Below are 18,416 nucleotides of genomic sequence, written 5' to 3' on the forward strand. Positions count from 1 at the left end.
GTCAGGGTCGGAAACAAAGCCAGTAGTCAGCAACAGTAGACAGCCACAAAGAGAGGAACGACGCCAAGCTGAGTTTGGGAGCGAAGAGATAAGCCGAGTTGAGTTCCAGTCCAAGGTCCAAGGAGTGAAGTCGTCACAAGAAGGTCCACGTCATGGAATGGCGCAAAGAGCCAAGACAACAGAGGTGAACAGCAGCTAATGCAAAATAGTAATAACAATGCAGTCCAGGGAAACCCACACAATTCCAGCCCTCCGTTGCAGAATAACCCGGATCAAACTTACATCTGTTGCAAAGTCCCAAGCCACTCTTCAGAATCACGTACAGGAAACCCAATGGCGCCCAGCAACACCTTGCCACACACAAAGCATAGTGACCCAAAATCCCCAATTTATTTAGGTTTCCTTGGGCGTCCAAACCTCTAACACCCTTGGATCAGGTGTCCCAAACTCCTCATCAAAATCTGAGCTCCAAACAGCCAACGCCCTTGGATCAGGCGTCCCAAACTCCTCATCAGAGTCACGATCATTCTGTCCACACCCAACTCTATCCACACCTGTGGAACTACCCTCATTCCTCCAGGCAGACCATGTGGGATCTGCTTCTGAAGATACCCAAGTCTCTCCAGCATTTACAGCATCCATGGACCCAGATTCCTCCCCAAGATCCTCCGGAGCCCGTGCCCAATCTATGCCAACTTCCTCCGTCATCACTGGTTCCTCAGCATCCATTTCCAGCTCAAGATCCCCTCCCAAATCCCCACATGAATCTTCCTCAGAAGACTCCTCATCAATCTCCCTGATTCTCTTCCTGTATAAATCTTCCAGCGAGCCCTCCTCGCGAGGGTTCTTCCTTCCTCTCCTGATCCCTTCATTATCACTCACAGCCTCAGAAGACTCATTCACAACACTTATTCTGTGTATACTTACTCTGAAGTAAATTTTACTGAACTCAATAGGGCAACATATGCATTAAATGTAATATAAGCATCAACAGTTTATATCCCTTTGTGTTCTGAGCAATGACTGATGGATCCGCATACCACTGATATTTATTTGCAAAGTATTAGCAAATTTGACACAGCAGGCCAGGCAGAACAGCCTGTGTTTACAAAGCCTTTCCCAAACTAGAACATCCATGCCAAGCAGTGTTTTCTTGTCAGATACTATGGCAACAAGAAGGGATGGGGAACATTTAATGCTATTACATCCATGACAGAGTCAATTGTTCTACAGCTGTTTAGTTTTGATAAGAGGTAAGCCCCACATATGTTTCGGTTTAACAATTCTGACCTGATATATAAACACTGGGTATCTTGAAAACATGTTGTGAAGGAATAGAACTATCCCCCATCTGTGGTTTTGGTCTGGTTTTAAGATATCACACATTGGGGTTGACACCTTCCATTCCTGGTGCTACACCATTTCAGAAAAAAGGTCACTTGTTTAATGGGCAAGTGTTTCTCTTGAAAAACAAAATCTGAATTGACCAAGGGAAAGAAAAAAACTTCTGGGTTGGCTGGAATCAGGGAGGCAAGGAGATATCAAAGTTTCCTAAGAGAAAAGAGAGAAAAGTCAAAAGCAAGAAGCTCTATGAAAGGAGATGCCTGGAGTAAAGAAAGAGTCAGAACTATTGAACCTCTTCCTGAAATGCCCCCCTCTCTGTAGAGTGCTCACCATGTTTAGAATGTATGCAGCAGGTAATCTTTAAGATGTTCTTGGATTACAACTTCCATTCTCTATCACTACATAGATCTGATAGGGTCTGGAACCTCCCTCATAGGATTTTCATCTCTTATTTAATGTAAGAATAGGGCATGTGCACTTAGGCCAAAACCCTTGAATCAAGCCAGAAGAGAATTAGACTTCCAACCATGAGCAACCATAGGCAATGAAAGGCAAACAGTACTGGGCCTACTATTGCCTTTCTTTTCCCCTTGATGGATTGTCACCTTCTCATGGTGAGGGCTTGTGTGTTCCAATGAACCCAAGGGTGTAATCACTGGAATCATATACTCCCAGGAGGAGCCACAGGGGAGAATCCAGACCCAAGTACAATCAAAAGACCCAAAGACTTCAATGGTCGAGCAGGCGGAAGATAACATGGTACATGTTACAATGGCTGTGAAAGCAGAAGACGGCTGCAACAGATTGAGAAGCCACTGATTGGAAACCTCACACTGTGGAGACTGTATATTGATCAGCTGTGCATTGACCTCCACTCATTTAAAAAAAAACACTCATGCACAGGCATCCTCCAAGAAAAATAAAACCAAACCAAAAAGTCCCATGGTGATCAGCGAGTGGTGACAGGGGCAGGGCTGTGAAATTTGGAAGCTCCTAGTCACAGACTTGCATGTGGGTGGTGGATATGGATTCAGTCATTCTACCTCAAGGTCCGAGGCAGTTGAGTAGTCCGGCAGCTGTATCCATGACTGAGCGACCCTTTTTAGGATCCACTCTGCTCACCCCACATAGGGAAGGGGAAAGGTGCCCTAAACATAGTCTGCCTCTCTTATCCCTTACAGGACTGCCGCGACCAGAGGTGTCATCACCCTGTGGTCAAAAAAGAAAAATAAACCTTGGAACATGGAACATTTGGACACTATTGGACAACTCAGACAGTGAATGCCCGAAATGCATGACCGCTATTGTTACAAGGGAGCTGGAGTACTTTAAGATTAACATAGTAGCACTTCAGAAGACCCGGAGAGTAGGAGAGGGACAGCTGAATGAAGAAAAAAAAATGGCCAGGGACCATATGAAAAGATGGGATTGGAAACAGCAACTTGAATGACATCCTTAATCTTGTCAGAGTAATTGCAGAGCAGCAGTAGTTGGATGGAATCAGTGGAACGCAGAACAAAGAGACACCAAGAGATGTTGGTAAAACTATATACAAAGTTTTACTGACTTCAGTAATAATCAAGACAAACAGACTTGCAGACAAACACAGGACTCTCACTCTAGGCAGACAGCATTCAACTCAACTCAGAACAGAACAGAACAGATCAGCAATGCACACACACTTGTGTTTGGACACTCCCCAGTTCCAGCCACACATCAAGGTCATCACATCTTCTTAGTAATTAACTCTTTCCAGACTATAGTACACTCTCGATGATGGAATCAGTATGACAAGACACAAATTTCATTTAAACACTACCAATACACAAATCCCACATTAACACATCTCACAACCTTGTCATCACCAACACGCTCTTCTGCCAGAAAAACAAGTTCAAGACATAATGAAAACACCACCGGTCAAAGCATTGGCACCTCTTAGACTATGTAATTACATGTACCAGAGACCACCATCAAGATTACGCCCAAACCCAAACTCCAAGGAAAAAAGACAAGGCGAAAAATGAACACTCAAACCCTTCAAGAGCCCTCCAAATAAGCCCTTTTATAGACAACTCTAAATATTGAGAAACATTGAAACAAACTTAAGACCTCCATTTCATACCAAACTAAGAAACATCAAGACTGGATTGACGAAAATGACAAAGAGATACAGCAACTAATTGATAAGAAAAGGAAAGCCTTCCAAATATGGCAGAGATACACCAACTGCGCTGCTAAGAAAAAGTTCTACGCTAGTGCAAAAGCTGAGGTCCAAAGAAAGACCTCAGAGAACTCAATAACACCAGGTGGCCAAAAAAGGATGAAGAAATCCAACACTTGGTAGATATCCATGATGCTCAGGGATTTTTTAAAGTCACAAAGTCATCTACGGACCAAGAAATCATGGCATACGCCCACTACGCTCATCAGATGGAACCAAACTACAGTGACTTACAAGCCACTCTACACCTTTGCAGAAGCATACAAGAAGCTCAGCCTCTCATTGAACATCGAGAAAACCAAAGTGCTCTTCCAGCAGTCACCAGCCAATCTCTCTGCAATGCCAGAATTACAGCTTAATGGTGTAATGTTAGAAAATGTTGACCATTTCCGCTACCTTGGCAGCCATCTCTCCACAAAAGTCAACATTGACACTGAAATATAGTATTGCCTGAGCTCTGCAAATGCAGCATTTTTCCAAATTAGTAGAGAGTGTTTGAGGATCAGGACATCTGTAGGGATACCAAGGTGCTTGTTTATAAAGCCATTGTCCTTCCAACCCTGTTATATGCCTGTGAAACGTGGACTTTCGACAGACATCACATTCAACTCCTGGAACGTTTCCATCAGCATTACCTCTGAAAAATCCTGCAAATCTCTTGGGAAGACAGGTGGACATATGTCAGCATGCTGGAAGAAGCAAAGACCACTAGCACTGAAGCGATGCTCCTACGGTATCATCTCCACTGGACTGGCTACTTTGTTTGAATGCCTGATCACTGTCTCCCAAAGCAGTTCACTATATTCCCAACTCAAGAATGGAAAACGGAATGTTGGTGGACAGGAAAAGAGATTGGAAGATGGGCTTAAAGCTGACCTTAAAAACTGTGGCATAGACACCGAGAACTGAGAAGTCCTGGCCCTTGAGTGCCCTAACTGAAGATCAGCTGTGACCAGCAGTGCTGTGGAATTCGAAGAGGCAACAATGGAGGGTGAAAGGGAGAAACATGCCAAGAGAAAGGTGCATCAAGCCAACCCTAACTGGGGATGCCTTCCACCTGGAAACTGATGTCGTGGAAGAATATGCAAGTCAAGAATAGGGCTCCACAGTCACATACACATTCACCGCCAAAACTCCACACTTAGAAGGCCATCATCCTCAGACAATGAGGGATTGCCTAAGTAAGTAGGTATTGCTTTTCTTTCTCCTTCCATTCATTAAACAGGGCATTGATAATCTGACTCATACCTTCAAAATGCATATCAGATTATTGGCTGTGTCATGCTCATCAAAAATTATTAAAATTTCCAAAGGTTAAGCATGTTCAGATTTTATTTCCTCAAGTATTTTATCTTGAATACTAATCACATGCAAATGATGAGTGATCCAGAACTGGATCATACCTTTTTCCAGTAGAGAAAAAAAACTACTTGTTACAATTGCCTTGCCCTAAAATACTTATGTATCCAGGAGGCAAGCATAAATCCATGCATTAGTAGCAGAAGAACATATAATTACTCCTTCCAAAACTGTGTGCTTTGAATACAAGGATTCAAAAACCCCTTTATTTAAAATTACTTTTTTTAAACAGTATGATTTGTCTAATGTGTTATTATGGTCTCTTCAGATGAAAGAAAACAGATTAATAGCAAAGAGCATATTGACTGAAATGTAATTTCTGTTACCACTGCTAAACGGCATTTCTGCATGCAAGCTGGCATCTCAGTAAACAAAGCTTTTGTGCATATTCCTGTAACATATTGTTCTGCATTTCTAAGCTATGTTTTTCCCTATTTACACATAATTGTAAATAATAGTTCACAATATTCAAGTATGGCATTTGGTGCCTTTTAATTTGAAACTGGCTCTTAAAAGACAAACAGGCATTCTCAGAGTGCTTTATTCTTACATAGCATATGCAATTTTGAAAATGCTAAAATCAAACATAGCATCTTGTTGGGATCTTGTTGAACTATGGTAGCAATTTTATTTTTCCCAAGGTTACATGATAGTAGGAATGGAAATAATATTGACAATTATTTATTTCCTGGCTGAAAAATCAATTCCTCAACACCTAGGAAACCATATTGTTAAAAACAATAATATACAACCACAATATATCTGTGGGACCTCTTATCCACATTCAAAAAACAATATGCTCTCTAAGCATTCTCTAGGTCCTCCACTGGAGGTTCACCATAGAGTCATGCTGGCACACATAGAAATATTAGAGATGTGTTCTTTTCTAGGCATTTTCATGAGCTTTTGACCCTACTGTTTACATGGTTTTTCTATATATATCAGACACAACTGAAGATAAACACATATTGAATCTGATAAAGTAGCCACAAGTTCAGGAAAACATATGCAGTAATAAACCTGTTAGTCTTTAAGGTGCCACAACACTCTTTGTCCTTTTTGCTGCAACAGACTAACACATCTAACCAAGTTAAATATAAAGAACAAATAATGATATAAGAACAAACAGTGTATGCAGCAGATTGTCATGTTTGCAAGAAGAAATATAAGCAGCCCCTCCTGAAAGCACATTGAAATGAATTAATTTTGTACCCATGCAACATTTACACATATTATGGGAAATGCTAATAGTAAGATGAATATTTATCCATTCATCTTACTAGAGTAGAACAAAACGGCTACCACTAGAAGCAAAGAAATAAGACAGCAGGATATATTTATGAAATGTTCATTTCCTTTAAAATATCTGCAAAATGTACAATCTGTTTCTTGCAAGCTCACTGCTTTTCAGTGCAGGCTCCTAGGTTTTGGGACGCTGATCTTATGTGTCATCAGTTATTAACTTGGCTACTTACTTCTTTGCATTAGACCAATCTGCTGACCGATCTATGCTTTCTTGCCTGCTCCATTTAAAGGTGGACTGAGGTGGCACCTGATCTTTCCAACACAACTGGACAGCCCTCGATGTATTCAATCCACCAATGCACAAAGAGTAACTCTACTTCTTGATGATTAGCTGTTAAATATCAGTTGATTACACTAAGCTTTTCCATAAATATTTACCAAGGAAATTATATTTTTCAGCAATGGGAGTTAAGACTGGCCAAGTTAGTACTGCTGATTACACTGACCTAATATCTGCTTAGATGGCTAAAACTTTTCAGTATTTTAATTTTCCTTTTGCAAAAAAAAAAAAAAAAACCACAAAAATTCTTTTCAGCCCTAATACTATCTAATTCTTTATTGTGGGTAACCGCAGCATGGGGGGCAGGGGTGTCAGGAGAGATGATGAATTCTTAGTTTAAAATATTTAAGGAAGTAGCTAATATAGAATACTGGTGTTGCTGGTGTTGTTGTCACAATATCAACACTTACATCCCACTTTTTCTCCAAATGGCAGCCTCTGAGATGAGTAATAAATGTAAAAACAAAAAGTGAACATTAATGTAGAATTAGTTACAATATTAATTCAATTTGAACATATAATTAAAAAGAAAAAAGTATTAAAAATAAAACTCACTTTAAAATAACTCACTTTAAAATAATTCAAGACTCTCTTATAAGTCTGCTCTTTTAAACTAATTTCTTTTTAAACCCTGCTAGAATTTTTTTTAAAACACACACACACAAACTGTGCTTGTCTGGTTTCTCTGGGAAGGAAGTTCCAAAGCTTAGGAGTACCCCCTGATAAGACCCTCAGAAAATGCTATCAGACAGCACTCTTGCTTTTTTTAAAAAAACAGAATAAGTCCCAACAGTACTGGCCTGAGGTAATAAAAAAGGGTACACCAAAAAATATTTTTGCTCACACCCCCGTGCTGTGGTGGGCGTGGCCACATGATGCGGGGGCATGGCCGTGTGACACGGGGTGGGGCCAGACGTGGCCCCACCTCCCGCACCACACGGCCTGACTCCGCCTCCCACGTCACACAGCCATGCCTCCTGCAGCGCGGGCGCCGCGGGAGACAGGACCAGGTTAGGCCCCGCCTCCCACATCGTGCACCCTGGGCCAGGCCAGTTGAGCCAGGGTGCATGGTGCGGGAGGCGGGGCCAGACCTGGCCCCGCCTCCCATGCTGTGTGCCCTGGCCCTGCCTCTCTGCTGGCTGGGCCTTCGCCGCAGCCTGAAAAGACTCCTGCCACAGCCTGGCTGGGCCAGGCTGGCTGGGCCAGGCTGGCTGGGCCAGGCTGGCTGGGCCAGGCTGGCTGGGCCAGGCTGGCTGGGCCAGGCTGGCTGGGCCAGGCTGGCTGGGCCAGGCTGGCTGGGCCAGGCTGGCTGGGCCAGGCTGGCTGGGCCAGGCTGGCCGGGCAAGCACAGGAGGCGGGGCCAGATCTGGCCCCGCCTCCCACACTCCGCACCCTGGTGCCGCCTCCGATGCTCTGCGCCTTGGCCCCGCCTCTCGCACTGCGTGGGAGGCAGGGCCAGGGCACGGGAGGCAGGGCCAGGTCTGGCCCTGCCTCCTGGGGGGCTCGATAGCACCCCTGGGAACATGGCACCCAATGTGGGGGCGTGGTTGGCTTCCCACGTTGGGCCGGGCCTGAGTACCAAACTATGAATAATGTTTGGAAATCTTCCAATTAGGAGAAAAATATTAAAATTGTTTGTTCTCAATTGTCAGAACAAATCTCATTAAAAATTACATTCCTAGCAAACCTGAATGTAATTCTATATTTCTCATACACTGAAAAGGTAGGGAATATGTCATGAGTATGTGAAGGATCTGGACCTCAGGAAATATATCCAGTGTCTTAGAGAACAAGATTATCTATCTTAGATATATTTTACAACATCAGGGGATGGGGAAATATCAGTTGCAGTTAGAATTAAAGTCAGGGGCCCATTGTCATTCTCTTGTGTTTTAATGCAATGTCCCCAAGTAGATAATTAATATTACTTAGCATGTTCTGTGAGCTAAAAGAGACATACACTTTGATTGATTTTTCTGTAGCTCATTGGCTTAATATATGGTATCACTACTGCTTAAAGGTCACCATGATGCTATTTCCAGGGAGAAGAATGGCTAGAAAGTCTAAATAGACATCAGGTCAATCTGCTGATTATCTAAGGCCTTTATAATTTTCTTTGCTAAACTTTATTAATTATCATCAATCTTGCAATGCCCTTTAAAAAGAAAAAGACTTGAATTTTCTTAGACATAAGAGTATATACTCAGGAACTCATGTTGCTAAGTAGGATACAATTCTCTTCTCCTCAGATAAGAACCTAATGCGTTTTGGAAAATAGGAATACAAGATGTATGACTCTACATTAGCCTTCTCCAACCAAATTTGGTTTATCTAGCTGCTGTTGGTTCCAATTCTCATCAAACCCAAGCTAGCATGGCCAGGAGAAAGAAATGGTGGGTGTCATAGTTCTAAACATGTGGAGGAACTCTGTGGTAGATCTTTTATTGTTCATATCCAAAACAATTCCATAGAATATTGTAAGCTGCTTTGAGTCTCATTTGGAGAAAAAATTGGCTATTAATCAATGATCAATCAATCAATCAGGAAATAAAATATTCAGGCATGTTGTTTCTGCTCCTTTTCTAGTAGCATGCCATTTAACTAATATACTCAAGAATGTGAGTCATACTAAATACTCTTTTGATAGCAGCACAAGCAGTCTCTTTTTGGAATTGCCAGTAATTTCTCTTCTCTGAAGGCAGACATTTTAAGTATGTACTAAAGGAGATTTGTGGCTTTGAGTTGCTAGGTGTTCTTACAAAGTACTGCAATGACATGACCTAACCCTTCAAAAAACACTCAGCATGTAAGATCAAAGACTTAACTGCACTGGAAAAGTCTGGGTGACAATCCAGAAAGGTTGACACAAATATTCTCCATCCTTTTTCAAAACCACCTGCCCATTTCTACCATTCCAAAATAGTTCTTTAAATATCAACAAATGTAAACCACAATTTAGTGTGCTGCTGAAAGAAGAACACTTGCAGATAATAAATCTTAAGGAACAGAAAATGGGTATAATGTTGCATCTTAGTCCTAACCCATGAGACAGGTAGTAATATTATTTTGGCAACTACTTTACATTTGACATATCCAAACAAGATTGTTTCTGATGAAAAAAAATCATTTCTTAATAACAGCTATGGAATAGCCATAATAAAGATATTAAGCAGTACACTCACACAATGCTCAGCATGCCATTTCAAATGATGTTTTCTTTGCCCTCCATATATTTAAGCCAACTTGGTATTGTGTATGGAAGATATCCATTTCTGAAAAGAAGAGAGAAAACCAGTCTAAAGTTAGATAATTCCAGGTTGGAGACTTTACATTGCACAGAAACAACAATTTTATGTTAGATGATTGCATGGACATAAAACCCATCAATTATTAGTCTGGTTCATCTTTCATTAAATTATGCTAAAGCTTGATGCTCTGTACCCCATGGTTTTAGGAAATTATGAAATCACCATCACTTAACACAGAAGCTGTAAATCTCTAATGTATTCTTCACTTTTATCTAGATTACATACTAGCTAATAATTTAAGTGTTTTTTGTTAGGGACATGATATATTGACTACATTCCTAAATTAAAGAGGTGGTCTCAACTACTGAAACAACAATTGTTACTTCTAAAAAAAAAGGGCGAGTCAACAAGCTCTTGGCTTTTATGTCATAGGGCCCTTCTACATTTACCTAAAAACCCAGAATCCTCTGGTGTGGACTGCTCCAGTGCATGTGCTCATTTTAAGAGCCCGAAACAGCTGATTGGGCTGCCAAAAAAAAAAATGGAACCATGGACACACAAGTGGGTCAATGTAAACACAGTTGGAAAGCAATTAGAAATCTCTGCAACCATTCCTTTATTCTTATATTTATAATATTAAACAGAACTTGAAAATACAGTTGGGTGAGGAGAGACAATATGAAATCTGTTTGTGTTTACATTTAGATCTCCACGTGAGCACATATAAGGTCCAGTGCATGTCAGAGTCAATTAAAAAAAACCCAAAAGCTTCAATTGGATGTCTCCCATTCCTCTTGTGGATTTGTAAAATCTGCTTCAAAGGAAGGCAGAGACCATTTCCTGGGACTGACAGATTTTTAAACCCACTTTTCTAAACATGCATTTTGATGCTGTCTGGAAGAGCCCGTAGTTTCTACAATTTGCACAGCCTCTAAAAAAGGTCTCTTTTGGTGAAGCAACACATACATATAGTAAAGAAAAAAGTTTGACTAATAGTTGAAAACAAGACTCAAAGGGTTGTTGTCGAAGGCTTTCATGGCCAGGATCACAGGGTTGTTGTATGTCTTTTGGGCTGTGTGGCCATGTTCCAGAAGTATTCTCTCCTGACCTTTAGCCCACATCTATGGCAGGCATCCCCAGAGGTTGTGAGGCATGGAGAAACTAGGCAAGGAAGGTAAATATATATCTGTGGAGAATCCAGGGTGTGACAAGAGTCCTTTGTCAGTTGGAAGCCAGTGTGAATGTTGCAGATAATCACCCTAGTTAGCATTGGAAAGGTGTGTCTCTTGCAAGGCCAAGAACAAACCATGAGAATCAAGACAGTGATCCACCCAGAAGAAACGTGTTCTTACCATACATCAAGAGAACCACTGACCGCATAGGCAAACTGATGAAGAAGCACAACCTACAAACTATCTACAGACCCACAAAGAAAATCCAACAAATGATACGGTCAGCGAAAGACAAGAGGGATCCTCTCTCCTCTGCAGGAGTCTACTGGATACCATGCAGCTGTGGACAAGTCTACATAGGGACCACCAAATGTAGTGCCCAAACACGAGTCAAAGAACATGAAAGGCACTGCAGACTCACTCAACCAGAGAACTTTGAACAAAGGATGCCCTCCAGGCAAGAGACGAACCTTTCCAATGCTCGCAACCTCTAAGGATGCCTGCCATAGATGTGGGTGAAATGTCAGGAGATAATACTTCTGGAACATAACCACACAGCCCGAAAGACATACAACAACCCAACAAAGACACAAAGAAATCATAAAGTGCTTCTATCTTTTAAAGTCCATTGAGAGTTTAACTACAAATGTAAAATTGTACAATTTGTGCAAAATTATTGTTCTTGCAAATACAGAAGTTATCTGTAGATTAGCAGAAAATTTTATTCTAATCTTACCCTGAGAAGATTCAAATCCTTTAAGGCCTTTTTTTAAAAGTCTAGTGCTAAAAGTGCTAATTTTCCTAGTATCATGAGATACATTTTAATACTTTATTTACTTCCATGCTTGATCAAGATACTGTTGAGATTAACCATGAGCAGAAAGATAATACAGAAGATAATCAAGTAAGGTATCTCGTTCTATGCTCTCAACATTTTAAGTACTTGAAGATAAAAGAGTTTACACTAGTATATCTTCCTGATATCAGGTAAGCTGATACAATATGCCCCTTCAGCCTTTGGCTGCTTATTATCAACATTCTGTATCAGTGTTTGTATAAAAATGTATTAATATGCTTTTTAGCAAACAACACAACATATTGAGTTTGGTCCTGATGCAGTCAGTCATACTTGGACGAAACGAAATAAAGGACCCTAAGTTATGTTTGTTCCATTGATTTACTGTCAAATTACTGGATTGAACCCATTATTACTCAAATGTAATAAAAAGCATAATGCAAATTTCTCTGCTAAATAATTTGAACAAAAGCAATTCACACAATGCAGCTCTATTTTAGATAGATAGAGAATTTACTAATAAACAGAATGATATGACTAATTGTGATCTCTCAACAGTATCAGTACTGCTATAGTTTGGGACTAGCTGAACCTTTTGGCTCTGTGGGAGCAAGACTGGGAGCTGGACAAGAGAAGATGAAAAGAACCAGTTGAATTTCTGACAAACAGAAATAGTTTGTGAAGAAAATTGCTCTGGAATTTTCAACAAGGAGAGAGCCTTTTTACAAAACCCGGGGTTAGTTTCCTCCTTCTTCCTGCACATTATGGAATGGATTAAGCAAAGTTGTGTGTACAAAATAGTAATAGTAGTAGTAGTAGTAATAGTAGTAATAATAATAATAATAATAACTCAGGGTGGTTTCCAATACATATGGCAAACATTCAATAACGGCAAAAAGACATTAACAAATGCATCAGAACAATACACGTCAACAAAAATAGGACAGCCAATACTATTAACTTAATGCCAAATAAAATTAACCAAATAATATAACTTAACAGCAATAAGTAAGCATATAAAGGTGTGTATATAAAGTTACTTTGAGACCAAGGTAGAAATTGAGTATTCTAGAGCTTATTTGGTGCTCTGTATGACTTTAGATTGTCTTTTTAGGAATTATCAATGTTCAACAGCCAGTATATATTTAAATAAACACAAAACTTTCAAGAGAACAATAATGTTCTGCTGAACTTCTCCACTCAGGTCAGTGTTGATGAACCCCTAAACATGTTTATTGATTGAAAAACTAGGATATGAAAAACAAACCTTAATTTCATTTGAGGATTATATGTGAGGTATGTGAGGATTATAAATGCCTCATTGGATCAGGGGCATTTTCCATCTGCCTTAAAACAGGCATTGGCTAAACAGATCCTGAAGAAGGCGTCCCTCGATCTGTTGGTATTGAACAACTACTGGCCAATTTCAAACCTCCGCTTCTTGGGCAAGGTTCTGGACTGGGCGGTCGCTTCGCAGCTCAAGGGATTCCTGTTAGAGACAGATTATCTAGATCCATCACAGTCTGGGTTCAGGCCTGGTCATGGAACGGAGATGGCTTTGGTCACCTTGGTAAATGACCTCCACAGAGAATTTGACAGGGGGAGTGTGACCCTGCTGGTTCTCTTGGACATCTCTGCGGCTTTCGATACCATCGACCATGGTATCCTTCTGGGTCAGCTCTCCAGAATGGGTATTGGGGCATTGCTTTGCAATGCCTTTGCTCTTTCCTGGAGGGCTGTTCCCAGTGGGTGAAGCTGGGAGACTCTTGCTTGGACCCCTGGCCATTGACTGTGTGGTCCCGCAAGGTTCTATTCTGTCCCCATGCTTTTTAACATCTACATGAAACCACTGGGTGGGTTCGTCTGGAGTTTTGGAGTTTGGTGCCATCTCTATGCAGATGACACTCAACTCTACTACTCCTTTCCACTGAATTCCAAGGAAGCCCCTCGGATCCTAGACCAGTGTCTGGCCGCTGTGATGGACTGGATGAGGGCTAACAAGCTGACACTTAATCCTGACAAGACAGAGGTCCTCCAGGTCAGTCGAAAGGCCTATCAGGGTATAGGGTGGCAACCTGTGCTTGACAGGGTCACACTTCCCCTGAGGGTGCAGGTCTGCAGTTTGGGGGTCCTCTTGGACTCAGTGCTGACGCTTGATGTTCAGGTGTCAGTGGTGGCCAGGAGGGCTTTCGCACAATTAAAGCTTGTGGGCCAGCTGTGACTGTACCTCGTGAAGTCTGACTTGGCCACAGTGGTCCATGCCTTAGTTACCTCCAGACTGGATTACTGCAATGCACGCTCTACGTGGGGCTGCCTTTGAAGAGGGTTCGGAAACTACAGTTGGTACAAAGATCAGCGGCCAGGATGATAACGGGAGCTGGTTATAGGGAGCGGACAAACCTTCGTTATAAGCAGCTCCACTGGCTACCAATAAGTTTCCGGGCCCAATTCAAGGTGCAGGTCATTACCTATAAAGCCCTAAACAGTTCAGGACCTGTTTATCTCCGTGACCACCTCCTCCCTTATGAACCCACATGAGCCTTGAGATCATCTGGGGAGTCCCTTCTCTTGCTCCCGCCTCCATCTCAGACGCGGTTGGTGGGGACAAGGGAGAGGGCCTTCTCAGTGGTGGCCCCTTGGCTCTGGAACTCCCTCTCCAGGGAGATCAAGCTGGCTTCCTCCCTGTCCATTTTTCATAAGGACCTTAAAATATGGCTATTTCGAAGTGCTTTCTAATGAATAGTCCCAGTTAGATATTCATTTGTCGCAACCTTTGCACCTTATCAATGTTCCTCCGTTGTTGATTTTAATATTTAAATGAGACCTACCTGTCTTCTGGGATATAAAAATAAAGTTATTATTACTATTATTAATTCAACACACTCCTGAAATGTGCAGCCCAAAACCCCAAGGAAAAATTCAAGCAAAAGAAAAAAGATGCCATTGCAAGTGCAACCCACTTGTCTTGCCCTGTTTTGATTTCTATGTGCCTTCAAGCCACTGTTGTCTTATGGCATTAACTTGAACATCACAAAATTTCCCTGAGGAAATAAAACCTACAGCCCCTAGTGTTGTGCTATATACCATTCCTTATAAGAAACAGCAATAACTAATTATTCTCATAAAATAGCTAAAATCCCATAAACATGTCAAATCATAAATTGAAAATTTCTCCTTCAATACAATAAAAGCAATGTAAATTAAGCAAAAAAAAGGAAAGGGTAAACGGATTAAACATCTGCTTGGTCCTCAAAAGCACCTATAAAAATATTTATTTATAAGATGAAAGATAACATTACAAAGGAGAAATGGCTATCTAATCCAAAATTTCCTTAACGGGCTGCCACCACCAAGAAAGCTCTGCTACATGTACTCTGGGCCATGACAAACAGAACCTCTCCAGGTGATCTTAAATCCTAGATCCTGAATCACTAATCTTGGTGCTGAACTGTTCAAGGCTTTGTATGTTAATACTGTATGTTAATACTAAAACCTTGATTTGGGGCTAGCACTCTGCTTCCAATGGTCAATAGTGGAATTACTGCAAGTTAAAATGTTTGCCCTTTTCCAAGTCTACCATTATCCTGGTGCATCTCTCTGTGTTCAAGTTCAGACCCCAGATCAATGATGAGCTCACTTGAAAAAGTTCTAAGTCCTTGGCAATTCCTTCATGAATTTCATAATATTCAGAGGAGGTGGAAAGGGAGAATATGGACAGATTAGATTAGCATGCAGCCTTTTTGCTGTGAGTTGTAGTACCCTTCACATATTTTTGACTATAATTCTCAACAGTTCCAGGTGACTTCATGACTCTTGGTTAATGGTATTTGCCATACTCCAAAACATCGGGGTGGGGGTCAGCTCTCCTACTCTTGCCCAATCATCTGGCCCTGGAAAAGGCGGTGAAATGTTAACAGGGGATAGGGTAAAGTCAGAGCTGCTCAACACCTTCTTTGCCTCAGTTTTCTTCCAAAAGGAGATTGGTGTTTAACCTGAGCAATATGGAGCAGACGAGTTAAAAGGGGAAATGCAACCCAAAATGAGGAATACCTGGCTACTCTAAATGAATTCAAGTCTTCAGGGCAAGATGTATTGAAGGAACTAGCAGAAGTCATTTCAGAACTACTTTGATAATTCTTGGAGAACAGGAGAAGTCGCAGCAGACTGGCGGAGGGCAAATGTTGTTCCTATCTTCAAGAAGGGAAAAAAGATGACCCAAACAATTACTGTTCAGTCAGCCTGACATCAATACCAGGAAAGATTCTGGAGCAGATCATGAAGTAGGCAGTTTGCAATCACTTAGAAAGGAATGCTGTGAGTACTAAAAGTCAACATGGATTTCTCAAAAAGAAGTCACTCCAGACTAATCTTATATCTCTTTTCGATAGAGTTACAAGCTTGGTAGATGCAGGGAATGCTGTGGATGTAACATATCTCAATTTCAGTAAGGCCTTTGATAAAGTCCCCTATGACCTTCTTGCAAACAGAGTAGTCAAATGTGGACTAGGCAATACTACTATTACGTTGGTCTGTAATTGGTTAAGCAACCAAACCTAAAGGGTGCTCACCAATGGTTCCATTTCATCTTGGAAAGAAGTAACTAGTGGAGTGCAGTAAGGTTCGGTCCTGGGCCCAGTTCTGTTCATCATCTTTATTAATGATTTGGATGAAAGCTTAGAGGGCATGCTTATCATGTTTGCAGATTACACCAAATTATGAGGGATAGCTAATACTCCAGAGCACAGGATCAGAATTCAAAATGACTTCAACAGATTAGAGAGCTGGGCCAAAACTGACAAAACTAATTTTTAGAAGGACAAATGTAAGCTACTACACTTAGGCAGAAAAAATGAAATGCAAAGATACAAAATGGGTGATGCCTGGCTCCATAACATGTGAGAAAGATCTTGGAGCCTTTGTAGGTAAGTTGAATGTGAGCCAACAGTGTGATGCAGAAGCTTAAAAAGCCAATGGGATTTAGGCTGCGTCAAATGGAGTATAGTATTTAGATCGAGGGAAGTCATGGTGCCTTTGTATTTTGCTTTGGTTAGACCTCACCTGGAATACTGTGTCCAGTTCTGGGCACCACAGTTCAAAAGAGACATTGACAAGTGGGAAGGTGTCCAGAGAAAGGAGACTAAAATGATCTGAGATGGACAGGAGCTTTTACTAGGAGTAGTGGACATGGAGGAGGTAAAGAGTATATGTTGCCCCAGAGGAGCAGCGATGCTTTCCAGCTGTATAAATGACTGTGTATGGATCCCAGATTCAGTATGAATGAAACTGCTTGGTATAGTTGAGCCCTAGATCTACCCAACCCATATTAATATTAACCCTAACATTAATCAGATTTTGTATGTAAATTGTAATTCTATTTTTAGCGATCTAGTCTGTTCCACAATGCCATCACACTTCCTCATCAATGTGCAAATGTCTTAGTGAGATTATCTATGTCATTTTCTATAATATACCGTATACTCCAAGAAATAAAGCCCAACTACTCACTGGAAGGAAAGATATGAAAGGCAAAGATACTTTGAAATACTTTGGCCATATAATGAAAAGACTAGAAGAAGAGAATGATGCTGAGGGGAAAGGAAGGAAAAAGGAAGAGGGTCTGACCAAGCGCAAGATTGATAGATGGATGTTATCCTTGAAGTGATTGGCTTGACCTTGAAATAGCTGGGGTTGGTGACGGTGGACAGGGAGCTCTGGAGTGAATTGGTCCATGAGGTCATGAAGAACTGGAAACGACTGAACGAATAAACAACAATATTGCATGCTCATAGAAAATAACAAATGGTACAGCTAGATTAGGGGAGAGTTATCCTTGGTTCCAGCCATTTAAAGCATTCAGGAAACTTCATACAGAGAAGAAGCAGACTTGTCTCTTAGTTCCATCAGTGTTCAATTCTACCCTTGAGACACATACATGATATGATCTTGAGAAGTATGAAGGGGAGCAGAGTAAGAAAGAAAAGAACATGGGAAGAAGAATCATTGGAAGAAGAATCAGCACAACAAACCTCTTTGGCAAACAATTGTGTAACTGTTAGCAAAAGGAACAATGGAGGTCACCTGGTTTGTGTAGGTCAGTATTATGTATCTAGACAGTCACCACCTCTTCAGTTTTCCAGGCAGGATCCATTTCTAGCCTTACTGGTCTCCCATCCAAGTATTGGGCAAGTCTGACCTACTTATCTTTTCAAACTGGATAAAATCCATGCATACAAATACACATTTACGCATACAAATGCACCCCTACAATTCAACTAATATCATGAAACTGTACCCCCCCCCCCAAATGTTTAAAGACACACATTTCTTTACAGAGATATTTTCTAATGTGCCTGTCTGCATACTTGAAAACAAGCCAGCCTACTTGCAGAGCATTCCTGGGCCTGGATCCTAAATTTAGCAGGAATATCTCATGGGAGGCACTCAACAGAGATCTCAAATCAATTTTGTCAAGTTAACTAATTTATCAAGAGGGGGAAGGAAAAGACAGTTCTCCAGAGATAAGTGACTGAAATATATCAGAACAGCAATTTCAGGTGAATCTTAGGATGTATACCTTTTGGATGGGTTTGAGCTGTCACTGAGAATGTGATCCTTCAGTTCTGTTTTTGGCAAATAGTTAATGTATAAAAAGCTTTCCTTAGACTAACAGGGCCTTTTTGTTATTTAG

At 41.1% G+C, this 18,416-nt stretch overlaps 1 protein-coding gene across 8 annotated transcripts in view; it reads right to left on the bottom strand.

The window, feature by feature from the left end:
• The window catches only part of lrrc4c (leucine rich repeat containing 4C), a 1,096,970-nt gene that overhangs the window by 697,450 nt on the left and 381,104 nt on the right, over positions 1 to 18,416 (bottom strand). For 7 of the 8 annotated variants that reach the window (XM_062958473.1, XM_062958370.1, XM_062958331.1 and 4 more), the window contains one exon: positions 9,695 to 9,784. The exons of the other annotated variant lie outside the window; for it this stretch is intronic. The gene's annotated coding sequence lies outside the window, so the exon portion shown is untranslated. The remainder of the gene's footprint in view (positions 1 to 9,694; positions 9,785 to 18,416) is intronic. 8 annotated transcript variants of the gene reach the window in all.

Source organism: Anolis carolinensis, chromosome 1 (assembly GCF_035594765.1).
Source record: "Anolis carolinensis isolate JA03-04 chromosome 1, rAnoCar3.1.pri, whole genome shotgun sequence".
In the NCBI taxonomy this organism is placed as follows: domain Eukaryota; kingdom Metazoa; phylum Chordata; class Lepidosauria; order Squamata; family Dactyloidae; genus Anolis; species Anolis carolinensis.